We start from the raw sequence: 17,378 nt of genomic DNA on the forward strand, positions 1-17,378 counted from the left end.
TCATCGGGTGATTGCCAACTCATCGGGTGCTGCCAGGCAGGGGGGCAATCCCCGCTGCTCTCAACTGCCCCACACTGCATGGGGAAGCTCTGCATCGTAATGGCACTGGTAATCAAATCTCTCACCAGATGCTTCTCAATGAAAAAAAACCCAGAATGGAAAAAAAAACCCCCAAAAGCCTGAATTCACCAGTTCCTGCCCAGAAGAGGGCGATCCCTGCTGCCCCGTGACACATGGGGTGCTCTTCCACAAGCCCCACAAAGCCCCAAGGCCACTGTAGGAGCTAATGAGTTCGGGGGGGGGGTTCTTTTCTTTTTTTCTTAAAGGGCTGGAGCTGGGGCAAGCGGGGCAACCATGGGTAGGGTTGGGGGGGCGGAGGTTGGGAGGGCTGGGGGAGCAGGCAGGGGATGGGGCCTGGCAGGAGCCCATCTCCCTCCTCCAGCCCCCCTTCTTCACCCCCTACTTACCAGCTCCAAGTCTGGCTTCAGCTCCCTGCTGCAGTGAGTGGGGACTGCTCAAATCATCAAAGCTCTCCAAATCTTTTCCAAAGATTCAGAGAACTTCAAATCAATTTGGACCTTTTTATTGGTCCCCTGATTCAAATCAGAACTGGAGATTCGGCCACTGAATCAGGCCAAATCTCCTCTGAATCGAATCAGTACCCGAAGCTTCACACAGCCCTAATATATACATTAATGTAGCCATATTAATAATCTATAATTGATTGAGTACAAAATTCTGGGTTATTTTTTGGTGAAAATAGGGTACTAGGCCTTGGTTCAAGAACCGATCCCCCATTTATAACATTGTTCCTATGGGAAAAATGGTTCTGAGTTACAACGTTTCGACTTAAGATGCTGTTTTCAGGAATCAATTGTTTCGTAAAACCAAGGACTGCCTGTATTGCAAATACACCATTAAATCAACAGAACTGCATTGTGTACTAGTCTGACCCTAGGTTCTGTGCTGGACTGTACCAACCACTTCTCCCTGGTCAGAGATTTTTTGGATAATTAGCATGGATATAATACTTGCTTCTTGGGCCTGATGTACATCTATAGTAATGGTCCTGGTTTGTGGAGATGCAAGGAGCAGGTCTAGCAGCCAACCAAGAATGCTTGTGGATCAGCTGGTCAGTGGTTTGTGCAAAAGTAAGCTGCTGAAGCAAGAGGGTGGTAACACGCAAGGAGCTTTCAAAATACATACTAGGGCTGTGCGAAGCTTCGGTCCCTGATTCGATTCAGTGGGGATTCAGCCTGATTCAGTTGCTGAATCTCCAAATCCATATTGACTCAACAGACCCTTTAATCTCCCCAAATCAAATCAGAACACTCTGAATCGATTCAGAAAGATTGATGATTCAGACATAGACACAGCTTTAAATTTTTTTTCTACATACCTCAAGGTAGCAGGCGACTCATGAATGCTGTGATGGTGGGGCAGATGGAGTGTCCCACAGGAGTGCAGGGGGGTCCCCAGCATGCTCGGCAGCAGACCAGAAGTGAACTAGAAGCACTTCCATTCCACTTCTGGGTCCTCTGGGGAGCATACAGGGGGCCTCCCCCCACCACCACCCCGCCTGGCTTGGCAGCTGGTGCCTCCTGGGTCTGGCTCAAGCCAAGCTGAGGAGGTGCAGGGGGGGCCCCAGCTTGCTCCCCAGTAGAACCAGAAGTGGACTGGACTGGGTTCAACGCCAACCACGTGGGCCCTCCTCTCCCCATGCTCCTGTGGGACACTCCATCTGCTCCAGCATCACAGCATTCACAAGCTGCACCTGGTACTCAAAGTATGTAGAAAAAAAATGTAAAGCTGTGTCTATAGCCAAATCAGTGATTCTCTGAATCAGCATCGAACCTTCAGATATGGATTCAGCCAACTTGAATCAGGGACAGTGATCCGAATCAACGAATTGAATCACTATCCCTGATTAGGGCTGAATCTGAATCCAAATCAAATACAGCCCATTTCGCAGACCCCTAATACATACTATAGAATTGCAATCATTTTATTTTGTTTTCTATGTTAAATTAAAGGCCACAGGGATTAGCTGCATAATCTAAGGTTGAGTTTTCTTATTTTGCAAGTAGTCTACACATGGCTTTCAGGGGTTAGACTCAACTTGGCAAATACAGAAAGCAGCTAAAAATACATTAATCCATAATGTCTCCTTTGCTGTTCAAAATGATGATAAAGTCCTTAATAATTAAGAAGTAAAATATGCAAACATTTGAACAAAGATCTAATTAAAGTAAATGAGAGGAGCTCCTGTTTTCACAGCTGGTCATTTGTGCTAATTGGCAGGGCCCTGAAGATTAAACGGTCGCCAGGATATATTCTGTGTCAAGGAGCCATTCCCTCAAAAACAAAAAAATCACATACTAAAACAAACAGTGGATTTAGTTAACCCATTTGTCAGGAAGCATCATGGATCTGATCAGTGATGTGTTTCACCTGAATATATGGAGTAGCCATTACTTCCTGCCAGCTTCTCACATCACCTGCTGTTCTCTTCCTTTTTTTTCTTAACCAACCTTCAAGGTCTTCGCTTTGAAATGTGACTTTAAAGTACATTTAATGTAACATAAATACACAGCTGGCCTTCCATGCACAAACGTCTGTTCACCAGCAACAGTCGCTTCTGTGGAGATGGAAGTTGCAAGAATGATGTTCCTTCCCCCCTACCATCAATGATTTAATTACAAAAGTCATTTTAGAAAAAAATTACATTAAGTATCAAACACCACGTGGACAGACAGTCTGCAGGCTCTTTTATCCCACTCTCTGGAATGTCTCAAACTTGGTGCTAAGGGACCGTCTGCCCCTGGGAGAAGAGGGTAAGTTATCATCCATATAATGATGCATCTTTTTTGTTTCAGGCAGCTGCCTGCTTAAGAAGAAATGGACAGTTGAAGAGGCTAATACAGATGACAAACTAAATAGCTTATAGCATGTTCATAATTAACATCTAAACCAACTATGCAGAATAAATTACACCCAAGTAACAAATCCAGCTTCTTGAGTTCAAACAAAAAGCAATAGGTGAAAATGTTTGGTGCCCTGCATCCTAATATGCCAAAAAGAAGCTATTCTTTGTTGGAAATAAAAGATGGAAAGGTTCCTAGCACTTCCAGCTCCTTGATGATAAATACCCATGCCAGTGTGCTTTAGTGAAATGAAGCTATTATGCTGAAAAACCCAGTTATTTTTAGAGGGAATGCATTCCATATTTAAAAAAAAATCTATTGAAAATTATGGCTCTCAGCAGAATTGAGTCAGGTTTGAATCAATGGCAGTAGCACTAAGGGGGAACCCTATTTTTATACTTTATTTATGCAAAGTATCAGGCAGCAGACTCGATGTAAGGTAGATGAGCTCTGTGGATCTTATTACATCTCTCATTGTGTGTTGGCTTTGCTGCCATTACTGGATTAGCTCCTCTGTGCTGCTAGGCAATGGATATAAAAGTGAATGTTGCTTGGTATTTCAGGCTAAGCTGTTTTAAAAAACCAATGCATTTTCAAGTAAATAAAGCATGCTTTCAGTAACTCTACCAATGCATTTCACTGTGTTCAAATCCTTACATTCCAACTCACCCCGACCTCTTCATTTCTAAACAGCATTACTTCCCCCCCTCAAAGCTGCTGGTTTCTTTAATCTTTTTAATCCTCGACCCCAACCAGTGGGAGTTGATGCAAACCAGCCAAAGCAGGCCGATGCAAACCCCCACTGCTGGCCTGGGTCCATGCAAGATACCTATACCCTGGCTAAGGGGACACTAGGCTCAGGTAGCGCTGCCCTTTTCGGTCTCCGGCCTTAGGGAAGCACGACAGAGAGCAGCCGAAGACACCTGATTGCTGCTGTGCTTGTTGCAGAAGCCACCAAAGGTGCAACCTTTGGCCAGTCTGGGAACCTCCTACATGCTCTGGTGGCTTTCTCTGCCTTATACTAAATGGTCGTTGCTCTACTTGCCTCTGTCTTGGTCTGTTCACCTAAGTGTCATTCCAGTCCTACCTTTTCTCCCCTGCCCAGTCCTTTTCACATCCCTTCAATCTCTCTTCTCACCTGACTTTTTTCCATACAGGTGATCTCCTCCTGGCTAACCCACAGTGTCCCCCAACCCCCAGGGACCTAAGGCTGCCATTGTTTCACTTTGCTGCTATACTTCATCCCTTCTCTCGATGTGCATGTCCGGCCCGTTTCGATGGTAACTTCTTCAGTGCATGGGCTATCTCCTATTCCGTGTTTACACAGTGTCTAGCAGAATGGGCCCTCCTTCTTGGTTGCGCCTTAGACACTGCTGTAATAAATGTGATTGATAATAAGAAGAATAAAATTCTAGCTGGTGCCAAGCTTTGTAGGCCAGATCAGCCAAGATGTTTCAAATTGGAGCCAACTCTTTTATCTTCTTACTAGTGTGAACTTTAAAGTAAGAAACAGACCTGATTTTCAAGGCTGTACTAAGCAGAACAGCTCTTGTAGAAGGCAAATAATAAATATACTGCATGCCGCAGTAATGTCCATGGGAGAAAGCAGGGGGTTGCTATAAAACATAGTATTCTAACTACTACAGATGTTGCAAGCAGAATTTACAGCTTTCTCTGCATGCTTATCTCTCCTCACCAGTTTCTGCATTTGAATCGCATTCAAACATGGGGAATTTTAAGCCACCTTTTTTTTTTTATTATTTTTGCTTTTTTTTTAACAAAAAAAATCTACAATTAATTTCTTCTGTGCTATTCCATAATGTTAAGCAGATGCAAGACCTGTATTTACAAACCACATGCAATTGCATTTTGGCACATGTAAATTACATGCAAATGCATTCTAAATGAGTTTGTTTATCATTCCTGAATTCTAATCCAGAGGTCTTACTTTTTAAATTCAGTTTATATTCTGACATGTATACAAATGAGTTTGACTCTGGAAAATAACTTAATAAACTCTGGGTTAGCTGTGCAATTAGAGGAGGCATCTGGGAAACATAAAACTTGGAAAACAACATTTACATCTTTTGTATATCCAAGGTTCCATTTTTCTCTCTCTCAAATTCATCATTTTAAAATGTTGCAGCTATTTTTGTGGAAAGACAAAGAAAAAGAATTCACGTTAAAACCAATGACCCCTTCCTCCAATGAGCAAATCCATCGGGTAGCATTGGATAAAATGTACAAAACACAATCTTTCTTTAAAAAAAAAAAGAAGAAAATGAAAAATAACTGAATTAACATTGATCATGACTTTTCAACAGCATTTCTTATTATTACAGCCAGGCAAACTCTCCTGTGGGCAGTAAAGCTTTCCCATGGATTATTAGCCCTCTACAGAAAGCTATGAAAAGACACAAATCTGTTTTGTCAAAGGACAGAACAGCATTTAGTTATAAGAGAAACTAGGGTCATAATCCATTGTTGGGTTAAAGGTGAAGAAAACAGAACTATAATGTTGAGGCTTAAGAGATTAATGCTTCTGCAGTTAGCTCCTGAACACCACAGTGTTAATGGCTAGGCCAGTTGATTTCAGTCTGCGGCATATTTTTTGAAGACAGACCTTTTATTTTTTTGTCCCCCTACAGTTTATACTTATTATTAATGGCATTATTTTATAGCAGAGGCGTCACCAAGAAGTTTTGCACCCTAGGCAAAGGTGTAGGGGACAGGGGCTGGAAGGAAAGCACTGAAAAATGTAGAGCCTTACAGCAGACATACTGCTGCTCCTATTGTACCCTGCTTTAATTAGTGCCTGCCCCTAGTTACCTTACTGATTTTATAGTATCAAAATTCATGTTGAGGTGTGAACACACAAGAAAACAGTTCTTGCTCTAAAGAGTTTTCAGACTGCATCTTAAAAGTGATATCCCAAGAGCCAATGAGACTCTATAGCAGGGGTAGGCAACGTTTTTTGGCCAGAGTGCCGAAAAAACCACAATGTCTACCTTGGAAGGTGCCAGAGTGCCCGGAGCAGCTGTTTGCCACAGAGCCTGGTTGGCTTGCAGCAGGGCTTTCAGCAGGGCTTGCAGCCTCCCAGCCGCCTGCTGGGAGCAGCCTGGGCTTTGTGGCTGGCAACAGCTGCTTAGGGCCCAAGATGGCGGTGGTGTGCCAAATTAAGTGGCCCTGCATGCCACGCTCAGCACACATGCCCAGGGTTGCTGACCCCTGCTCTATAGGATTGAGACTGTAGAGGAAAGTAAGGAATGGGAGGGCGAGGCAGGACAGGAGGTTCACCACTCCTCAGTGCACAGGATGGCGGGAACGTTCTGTCGCTGAGAACTTTGCCGACTTTCGTTCTGCTGCGTTTCGATGAGTGCTCACCAACCACTGGATCTCGACCCACCAGTAATTCTCAGAGCCTCTTGAAGTAGATCTCAGATCTCTTGGAGTTGATCCGTAGCCGAGGTGGGGGTCTGAGTGCCCACGTGCATGCACACCCACACCCCCAGTCCAGCAGGTCAGTCTGTGGGGGAGGGAAGGGGCAGGGGCTAGATCGAGGCCCCTGCAGTGAGGGACAGTGCTACAGAGGCAGGAGCAAGGGTAAGCTGAGTGGGGTCCCGACTGGATGGGACTTAGCTGCTGGGGAGGCGCACCCCCGAATAATTTTTTCTCCCGCCTTGATCTGCCTTGCCCCACTTCCCCCCCCCCACAGACATGCCTAATGCGTGGGGTGAAGGAGGTGGCAGTGCACAGTAGATCTTGGGTTTCCTTTTAAATACCAGTGGTGATCTCCTACTTAAAAAGGTTGGAGACCACTGGTTTAGATCCTGTGAGCCCTCTCATTGCACCCCCTCTGCCCCCCAAGAATTACCACCAGAGACAGAGAAGAGCAGTACAACAGACTGTCCTTTCTGTTGGTTTCCCCTTTGTAAGCTCCTGCAAATTTATCCCTGCCTCCACAGTTTTATGCACCCTGCCCCCACCTCCATAAAGCCCTTACCTCATTGAATTCTGACTCATCCATGCCTCTGATCTTGCTGCTCTATCAATCTATCTCATTTTGACACTAAGGATATGTCTTCACTGAACAAAAGCAGTGCCACAGAGGGCAGACTCTTTGCCCTGGGCAGAGGTAGGACCTGGGGCAGCACTGGTTGCTGGGCTTCTAACGGTGTTATCAGCCGTGGTGGGTGTTTTGCATCCCCCCGCATCCAAGTTGACGCTGAAGGCTGCTATTCCAGTTATGCTACTGCAGTGCTCACCTTCTCTACTAAAGGTGTAAGCTTTCAGAGGAAGGATGGTGCTATGCTCGTAGGGGGCAAAATGGCCCCCTAGTGAAAAGGGTCTTTCACACGCTTCTGGAATATAAATGTTAAACCCCTGTTTATCTATGTTTATCCCCTGGTTTCTAAGTCATTTGGGCTAAGGACTTGCATTTTCTTTGAGGGTTGCTGAGACCAGCAAACAGATATAATAAAAATAGCAACAACCGTAATGAATACATTTTTAAGTGACAAAGAATGCATTTCCGTATCAGTGTCCTTGCTAATTAAAAATGGAACAACAGGGGCCTCCTGTTGCTCCTCTCCTTTAAAAATACTGACTGGACCACAAAAAGTGTTTCTTTAAGTTTTCCACAAGCCAATCACTGAAAAAAAAAAAGTGCACAATGTAAGCCAGCAAAAATTACACATTTTTACTGTGTCTAAACAAGCTACAACATCACCTTAAACATCAGGAAGGAAAAAAAGGCATCCTGTGAAAACAGTCTCAGTATAAAAGGCCTCGTCACCAGGGCTGCTTGTTACTTCTGAGGATTCTGATCAAAGATAAAAACCAAGACAACTTCTTGTAATCAATTATGCACAGTTAGTTCACAGTGTATGTGCAATTCATAAAAATAAAATTAAGTACATAATGTGGATTTACATGCAGAAGTGAAATATGGACATGGGCCCAGCGCTAATCATTATAGATTGATATCTTAAATGCACAATAAACCCTCTTGTTTAAAATAGCCCCTGACTGCATCTTGCTTCTTTCAGACAATTTACATCTTCCCTTAGAGGGCTCTAACTTATGCAGGGGAACGTACACAAAAATATGCCGGATTGTATAGTGCTTACAGTTGTGCTATTGATTCCTTTGCGGGGAATAATCTGGCCTAAGTTTTCTTTTTTGCATGTGCAGGGAACACAGGTGAGTATTCATCAATGAAACGACTGAATGAACATATCTTTCCCCCAAAATTCACTGCACAAAATCCAGACAGTTTACAAATCTGACCTTCCTAAAGCACCGGACCAGAAATGGCAACTACAGCTTCTGAATTCTCTATGTCAAACTGATGTCTAATCCAGATTCCTTCTGACTGAGGTTCTCCCATGTATCCCAAGGTCATTATTATATATCAATCACCTAATTCAGGGGAAAAGTTAAAAAATATATTTAGATGTATAGCACCAGCAAAACAAAAAAGAAAACAAGCCACATATTCAAACTTCTAGATGTTCTCTGCTTTTGTCCTTATTCCCTTGTAGTCATGTCATCCTCCACCACTTTCTACACTATCATTCCCTTTGTCACCCGGCTGTCCCTGAAACATGCAAAATTGGAATATTTCTAATATCAGGATTCATTCTTTTATTGTTCTAGCTGACAGCCTATTGCCACAGGTCCTATACATTTTCTCTTAGGTGAGCCCCAAAGAGCGCTCAGTGCCTTAATGAGTAGATCAATTATTGTTCATAAAAGAAGATACTGTCTCTTTAAAGGTTATTTGAAGGTTGATTGTTATCTTATTGCTTATATCCAGGAAATCTATTCAGCCTTATGAATGAATTTGACCTTTTTATAGTTACTAGGAAAAAAAAAATAACAGAACAAAAGTTAATTTCGAGCTCTATAATACAACACTTTTTTCCCAGAGAAATGAAAGGGCATTCAAATCGATACCTGCACAATAACACTCTGATGAATGTTTGCACCCAATTTTCTCATTTTGCTAACTTGAGATTGGGAATTTTGAATAGTTTTCAAAGACCATATTCTTTATGTGCTGTGAAGTATGTGGTATTGTGTCCAAACAATGCTGGAGGATAATCATTATAGGAGTATCAGTGGGCCTGAAAAGGTCAGTTAGTTAGAAATGTCAGCTTTCAATGCAACTGTACCGGACCTTCGCACACGAGGATCCAATTAAAGGGACATGCCAAGGTGCATGGAAACATCACGGTGACCCAGAATAATAATAAGGCATTGTGGAGAAGCTAGATGGTTTTTTCTTCAAAAGTAATGGAGTTAGCCTTTAAAATGCCCTCTCTGTGGTCTTATTTAAACTTGATGAAACACCACTTATCTCTACAAGTATACAAAAAAAGCAGGTTTCTTATACAAAATGGGGGGAAAGGCATGGAGTATATAAGGTAACTTCACCTTTCTCAGAATGACTTCACCTCTTTCATGCCCTGGGCAGAGTGGCTGGGCTCTTTGCAGGGAAGAGATGATAAAAAGTAGGGCTGTGCAAAGCTTCAGTCCCTGATTTGATTCGACAGAGATTTGGCCCAATTCAGTGGCCAAATCTCCAAATCCAACTCGAATCAGATCACTCTTTAATCTCTCTGAATCGATTCAGACAGATTCAGTGATTCAGACATAGAGACAGCTTTAAATGTTTTTGTCTATATACCTCTAGGTAGTCGGGGCTCTGAACGCTGCAATGCTGGGGTAGATGCAGCGTCCCACAGAAGTGTGTGGGGGGGGTCCCCAGCATGCTTGGCAGCACACCTGGAAGTGGACTGGGAACATTTCCAGTCCATTTCTGGGTCCACTGGGGAGCATACAGGGGGAGGCCCCCGCCACTCGCCTGGCTCGGTGACTGGTGCTTCCTGGGTCTGGGGGAGCACCCAGGGTCCCCCTGCAGCCAATTGGCAAGCCAGGGAGGGAGGGGGCGGCTCACCAGAGCACTCCCCAGCAGCCCCGGAAGTGAAAATCCTTAATACCGTACATATATTCCACCCCTAATCCTCAGTGCTCACAAACCCACCTCATGTGTTTGGCTTCAGGAAATCAGGAATCAAATTCTTGGTGAAAGGCATGGAGAGAAGCCAATGTTTCCTTTTCGCTTTTTGCTACTACTTCATAATGCTAAAACTCCATCAGTATTAAAGCAACTCTTTCCTTCCTTCATTAGGGTTTGGTCAAGATAATGTTATTGGATGCTAGTTGACCCCTTAGTTTCTTTGTTCTGTGTGTTAGATTTACAAATTTATTCACAGTAGCTTCAAGCCAAACTTCTGGAATCCATTCTCCTTGCTGTATGGTGGGACTACTGCCCTTCCAATCCTCAATATTATCTGTTTTAAACCCAAGTAGTCACAGAGGTGTATTAGTCCCAAGCATTTTATTGACGTAACGTGAGGTTTAGGTTAGGGCTTTAGCCCCAATGGGTGCATCTACACATGCGCTTTAATGCACGTTAGCCTATTTTAATGCGTATTAAAGCATTACCAAAAAAAGTGCAGTTTTGCTAATTTGCATTAAAATAGGCTAAAGCTCCTTTTTCTAGTACCTCGCAATGGCGGTACTAAATCTAATGTCCATTAGCAAAAGCGTGTTAGTGAACGTGTAGATGCACCCAATGAGCACTCTGTTTAAATGACGCAGTTATTATTAAGAACATAAGCAGTGGGCTTTTCGCCCCCTAAAATACACAATCATATAACAATTTCACCAACAAATACAAACAGTAATTATGTTAGGTTGTTTGAAAACTCGGCCAGTATCCCTTGACATATACTTTGATCAAAATCAATGTAGTATTAATTAGCATGGACTATCAAGAATAGTTAGTGCCTGAGTTCTAACAGTGAACAACTTTCCGTCACATTTTATTACCCTGTATCATTTTTGCTAATAGGTGTATTATAGCTTCATGACTTTGAGTTCATATTATTTTCATGCTTCAATTAGAAAGGAGTAGATAGTCAGAAAATTCAGGAAGGAAATGGAAATGTCTTGCAGGGATTTTAGTAGTGGAACTTACTCTTAAATAACTTTCAAAATTATATATTAAAAGCCTTTCTTCCCTTTTCCTAATTTTACTTGGAGTCTCATAAGCAGTGGTATATAGAAATGCAACATTTAATAGGCTAAAAAGTACAGTCAATCCCACATATCACTGAGTTCAATGGAAGACGAGTGGAAATATATTTCCCTAACCTGAGAGAATTAACTAGGCAACAGCTCTATGTCTATAATTTGAAGTAGTAAAATATGTATGGCAGAAACTAAAACCACCTTCAAAGAATTCAGTGTAGCAGCGTATCACAAATGAATGAAATGTAGGCAGCTTTAGAGCCCACAGCACGGGAGATAGTAAAACGGAAAATAATATTTTACCACATAATTCTGCCTGGTAAATAATTTTTGAATTGAGCCTTGTATTCGTTCAAATGCAATTCTTTGCATATTGGTAGGGGCACAGCCAGAAAAGTCACTCACAATTCAGGATCAAATCCTGCAGCCCTTTACTCAAAATTTGCAAATGGTTTTACTCTGCCACCAAATGAAAACTCTAAACGTGTTCCTGCAGAAAAAAATCAAGTAAATCAAGGGTGAAGAATTACAGATTTAGCTTTTATTTTATTGCTTTTAAAATGGAAACAAAAGAGACTTAAAGGATTTTATATTCCATGCTGTAGCCAAGCTGGGCACTATGGGACATTCAACTACCTCAGGTTTGCTAAATGCAATCAATTTACCACTGCCAAATATAGTGGATTTTATATACATCTGGGAAACATGCACCTCCAGTACTGATGAATCTCTCCTGACAGTGCACTGATTTCAGGAGAATGTTATTTTAAATTGGCAGTAGAGAGGCTGGTAGGAAAGGAACAAGCTCTGAAGACGGTTGAATCAAAGAGAATTTCAAAAGAGCATTTGTGATGGCTCTTGGACAATCCCACACGTTAGCTATTTTCAAAGCCAATGGTTTCAATCGTGCTTCCATTTACAGTATCAATAATTAAAAAACACTCCAGTGGGAGCTGAACTCTCACTTGGAGGAGAAACAGGCATACTATATCATTATTCTTTACACAAGAAATACAGGAAGCCTCATCCCCCTGGGAAAACTATGGAAATAATGGGAGTTTATTGGCACCTGGGGAAAGCTTACCACAAAATACAGAGAAAAAGTAGATAACATTTTGACTATGCAAAAAACCAGAAATAGCCACATCAAAATAAAGGGCAGAGCCTCAGCTCCTCTGTGCAACTAAGCCCATTTAAACCAGCTGTAGGTGAGGCTCTAAAGCCCAAACCAACTATAAAGTGCTCTTCAGGGAATGCTTTTAGAGCAAATTCAGAGGTAAGGAAAAGGAACTTGAAGTTGCTAACTCTATACTTCCTTATCCTCCACCCCCAACCAATATGTATTCTACTTGGACTTAAATTCTGGATCTGGTACAATATATTGCCATGAAGTCTTGTTAGTATAACTTACCTGCCCGGGGGCAAGAAGACAGAAATGCAGCAAAAACTCTAATTAATTTAACTTTTGCTTTCCCTCAGCTAATGTCCTTACTTATTGCCAGTGAATGAGTTACGTCAAGGCAGCACAGTTGCATTGAGTGTAAAGGAGTCTAACTGGTTATCACAGTGTGCATCATCTTGATTTGGGCATTGCTACGGACCCGCCATGCCATGGACTCTGTCTCATCTGAAGAAAGGCTTGTCTCAGCTTTTCAACAATGAAAGAAACCATTCCTTCGCCGCTACCCAGGGGATCGGGGATCCATGGGCATAACACTATGCGTCTCATCCGACATTTAACTTCTGTACATTAGCAGTGTCAGGTTTTTCGGTATCAACATCTCCTCCATCCTCATTCTTTTCAGAACATGTTCAGTCCACACCTTGGACTAGCGACCTATTACGTTTCATTCTGACAATTCAGACAAAGCCATTTTTAAGTAAGATTTACCTGAGACCAATAAATACACTTAGTTTTATGCTCTTACATCGTGACTCCCCCTAACACACTTGTATTGGGGCTCTTACCCCATTACTAGGGAAACAAAGGCACTCAGAGCTTTCTCTCGAGACTATCTTCTCCTCCACTCCCCCACCTTCTCTTGCCACTTCCTTTCCTCACCCCTCACAACAATGTCGATATGACCTCCCCTGCTTGTTCCTGGGTTGGCACCACCCCGTCTCTTGCCTCACTCCGTGCTCACTCCCCATTGCTCCGTGCAAACACACAAGCACGCTCACCCACCTACCTTCATCACGTGGTCAGAGCTAATGGGCTTCCAGGTGCTGCTGTGATGAGGACCCAGGCCGAGGCAGCTGAAGCCAGGTAACTGCTGGGTGCAAGCACGGGCAATGCTGCTTACTCGGGGTGGAAGCAGAGGAATCAGGTCACTTGCTGCCACAATATATGAGTCTCAATACGGCAGGACCCGTGGGTGAGGGGGTGGAGGAGAGAGCAGCAGCAGGAGTCCAAAGGGAGGGAGCTCCTGGGAGCCAAGGCAGGTGGCAAAACCAGGGAGCAAACTGGAAGCAGCAACTGAGTACAGATGATGGAAGACATGGTACAGAGGCACCAGCTAACTTCCCAGACTTACGTGCTTGTTTTCTTTTCTTTTTGTTCGAGATTCTGCTGCAACTGCCCAGGTGAAGCGAACCCTGGCACAGCATGTATGCCCAGGATCGGGCTGATGCTCGTGACTGTGGCTGAGCCTTGACTCTGGGGAGTGGGCCAGAGAGGAGAGAAGAGGGACTGAGACTGAACAAAGACTGAGTGACACTGAGCACGTCTACATGAAACGCTAACTGTGCAGTGGCTGAAAAATACTGCACAGTAGCATGTCACAGCACAAACAGTGCTAATATGCTACCGCGCAGTATTATTAGGCTAATGCACAGTAGTGTCACTTAAATGGAAATCGCCAGTGCAACCATGCAGTAACTCTAGTTACCATGCATTTCTTTAGCACTTGATTATACAAGTACTAAATAAATGCACAGTAACCACTGCACAGTAGCATCTTGTGTAGACGCTCCCACTGAGAGTAGCTGAGAGATGCTGGCATAGGCCAGGTTGGGGGCAAGGGTCTGGCTCTGAGCTCAGTCATGAAGCGCCTGCTGAGACGGATCAGCAGCAACACAGCCTGGCTTGGCAAATGTGAGCCTGTGACAGGCTACGCTGCACCTGAAGCCTGTAGCTCTGAATAGCGGCCCCAGAGATACGAGGTGAAGCTAGACTAACAGTGGACAAGGCCAGAGTGGACCCCTGTCCAAACAAAGACTAAATACCTGGGAGCTTGTTCCACTGTCCCTAGTCAATATATTCCATCAAGTCATGGCAGGTAAGACCAGTGATGGTGACAAGTCTGCAGATGGACCAGTGGAGGAAGGCCTAGAGGGTTAGCATGAGACTCTGTGCTTAGGCAAGGGTACACTGCCCTTGAAACCAATTCTGGCTGCAGAATAGCCCATTTCTCAGTCACGGCCAGAGACAGAAGCTGGTTTGCCAAGGGCTCTGCTGTTTTGTTTCATCACACCTGTTCATCCTATTATAGAGAAACATCCTGCACATTGCTCATTGTTTGAAGGCCATCTGGAGTTATGCAAGTGCAAAAGGACAATGGCTGGCAAACCCAACATGTAGGTGCAGAACAACGCAGCCAATTAAAGTGTCACCAACTATGAAGATTGGGCATCACTTAAGACTCAGCACTTCATCTCTGATGAATCATGTTCAAATGGTGACCTCTGTGAGTACCATATCTGTCATGACATAATGGAAAGGTTTCAGCAGTTTCACCAACTGTTATCTGATGTTTCACCGATGTCAAGGATGCATTAAGACCTATTAATGGCATGCTGTTGTCTTACAACCACACCCATTAGCTGTTTTGCTGACTCTTAAGAGAATTCCCCATTGCTGATGTTTGAGGTGGGTGCAGCTGGGCCCAGGCTGAAAGTGGTTACTTGCAAGCACAGACCAGGGCAAAAGTATTCTGTATCATCTTTGAAACTGTTTAATTCTGCAATGATCCTTGAGTGGGAAAACCATGAAGCCCTTCAGAAAGAACTGTAGCTATGAACCACAAGGTTCTTCATCATGTCAATGACTAAAAATCGAGATAACGGTTTGTGAGATCCTACAGGAAAGATCCTGTTATCTCATGACAAATATGCAGCATGCAAGGATCGTCCAGGTGTTTTTTTTGAAGTAGCATCAAAACTTGTTTTGTCCATCCTTGCAATCAAGCTGTGCTCAAGCACTGCACTCATTGTTGACGCCCACTCTCGGCCCTACAGGACCTTCCTATGAGAAGCAAAGCTAACCGAATAACCTCCACTGAGCTGGAAGTTACCTACGTTTATGCAAGATGGAAAATGAAGAACGGTTTTCAATTGTCATTTCTCAGGCAAACCACCCAGTTCCGATTCCAATCACCAACATTTCTCAGTGGCCATAAACTCGACTGAAACGTTGAAAAAACAGCAAGGCCCAAATAATTCCCCAGACTGATGGTTTGCAAACCTGAGCACTCCCAATAGACTCCCAAATCTGTTGGCTGGGATTTCTGGAAAATCTTAGGAGGAACCAAGTGCCCTCAAGCCCTTTGATCTCTGTGTCACATTTTATCTCTAGACTTTTAAATAAGTGTGGCCTAATCCATGCTGAGGATACTTAGGCTTTTGAAAAATGAAACCAAATTTACTGAAGAGTCAAACTGAAGGTATCCAATTATATAATTCAAGATTCGTTTTAAATGTATAAAGCTAATCATTGTGGATTTCTGGCTAAGTATCAAAACGCAAAAAAATACATCCCTCATAATAAAATGCATGGCATGGAAGGGTATTTTTTGTTTGTTTTTGGTATTTTTTTAATGCACTGCAATCAGCAGAAACAGTTTTACTATTTGGCTGTGCTGGTCCTTCCAATTAATTGTTATGTAGATTTAGTGGACTGCTGTATAAAACTGAAAGATCTGAAGTGATAGCTACTTACTGTAATCACATCTGTGCACAAACTCAACTTAATCAACCCTTTTATTGCTCCCTGGAATGTTACATCAAAAATTACAATGGGAAAGGTATCATAAATACAGTTTATACAAATGCCTACTATTCAGTAATTCCTTTTCCAAACCCTTTTTTTTTTCCTATTAAAAAAAAAAGACTGTGGACATAGATCTCTTTACCCACAATCTGAGTGTTTATTCTGATTATGACCTTCAGGGATTTTTTTTTTTTCCTCTTCTCATTTTTTCCCTTTACAAGTAGGGGGAACTGAGGATAGAAAATATGAAAAATGTGTCAGGTTTGCCCTTGAAGCTGTAGTCAGAATGGTGACAATAGCTGTATCTCACTGTATTGTTGCTTTTATCAGCAAGTGCCCTAAGCATACATTAACATAATTGCACACTGTATGAAAAGTGAACATGCAAAAATGTGATGCAAGTGCCAGTAGCCTCCAACATCTGTCCCAACAAAGTATTCCTCCTTCTCCTTTTTTTTTTTAATTATTATTTTAACAAGGTTAGTGAAGGAGAAACCATGTCACAGATGATATCTACATTTACAGTGTCAGAGTAATTATTGATGCAAAACTGTTACCCATGCAAAGCGCGTGTCACATTTGTGTCGACGCCGTGTAACACCTGTTCACTTTGCTAACACATTATTCCCAGTTAAAGCCAGGCAAAAAGGGTATATGTACAGCTGTGGGACTGACTCCTACTGGGAACTAAAGGTAGAGTGGTGCTTCCTGGGTGCTAGTGGGCAGCAGACCTTTAGGAGAGCAAATGAAAAGAGATTGAGCCAAAAGCCAAATAGCAATCAGTGAAAAAGTACTCAGCCCGAAGGAAGTATGTGAAAGAGCCCTGCTGCTCCTGTGATCTTTATTTTGTCACCTTTAAAATGCACCACCCCAAAGACCCGACTCAATCAAATGCATTGCGGGATGTTTCTTTTGTGGAAAAATGGGGAAAGACATTGCTGCGCAGGCTGTTTTGCAACCCTTTTCATTCTGCTTAGAAACGTCCTGACTCGCTTTGCTTCAAGGTTCTTCAGATTGAATCGGCACGTTCCCTCTCTTCCCTCCAACAGTTCACTGTCGCCTCCTTACATCCATTAAATGTCTAGGTTTACCACTGAAGAGAGTTAAACTTGCATTTCTGTGATACTTGAACACATTGTGAATTCTAGGGCTTCTGCCCTGCAGACATACCGCTAACTGTAACCCCAGGAGGCTTAAAGAAATATCAGCACTCAAATTCATAGAGTAAAGGTCTGAAGAGGCAGCTCTGTGAACGGATAACTGCCCGGGGCTTTGCCAAGCACAATATAGCTGTCACTTGTTATTATGTTAAAGATTTTCTGGGGAACAGTGTTTTTCATTTTGCATGTCAGAGACGGGGGGGGGGG

The 17,378-nt window shown here is 43.0% G+C and overlaps 1 protein-coding gene across 1 annotated transcript in view; it reads right to left on the bottom strand.

Moving 5' to 3' along the window:
- Window positions 1–17,378, bottom strand: part of AGBL4 (ATP/GTP binding protein like 4) — a 1,420,095-nt gene that overhangs the window by 633,637 nt on the left and 769,080 nt on the right. The gene's annotated exons all lie outside the window — the stretch shown is intronic.

Source organism: Crocodylus porosus, unplaced genomic scaffold (genome assembly GCF_001723895.1).
Source record: "Crocodylus porosus isolate Cpor-Errol unplaced genomic scaffold, CroPor_comp1, whole genome shotgun sequence".
In the NCBI taxonomy this organism is placed as follows: Eukaryota; Metazoa; Chordata; order Crocodylia; family Crocodylidae; genus Crocodylus; species Crocodylus porosus.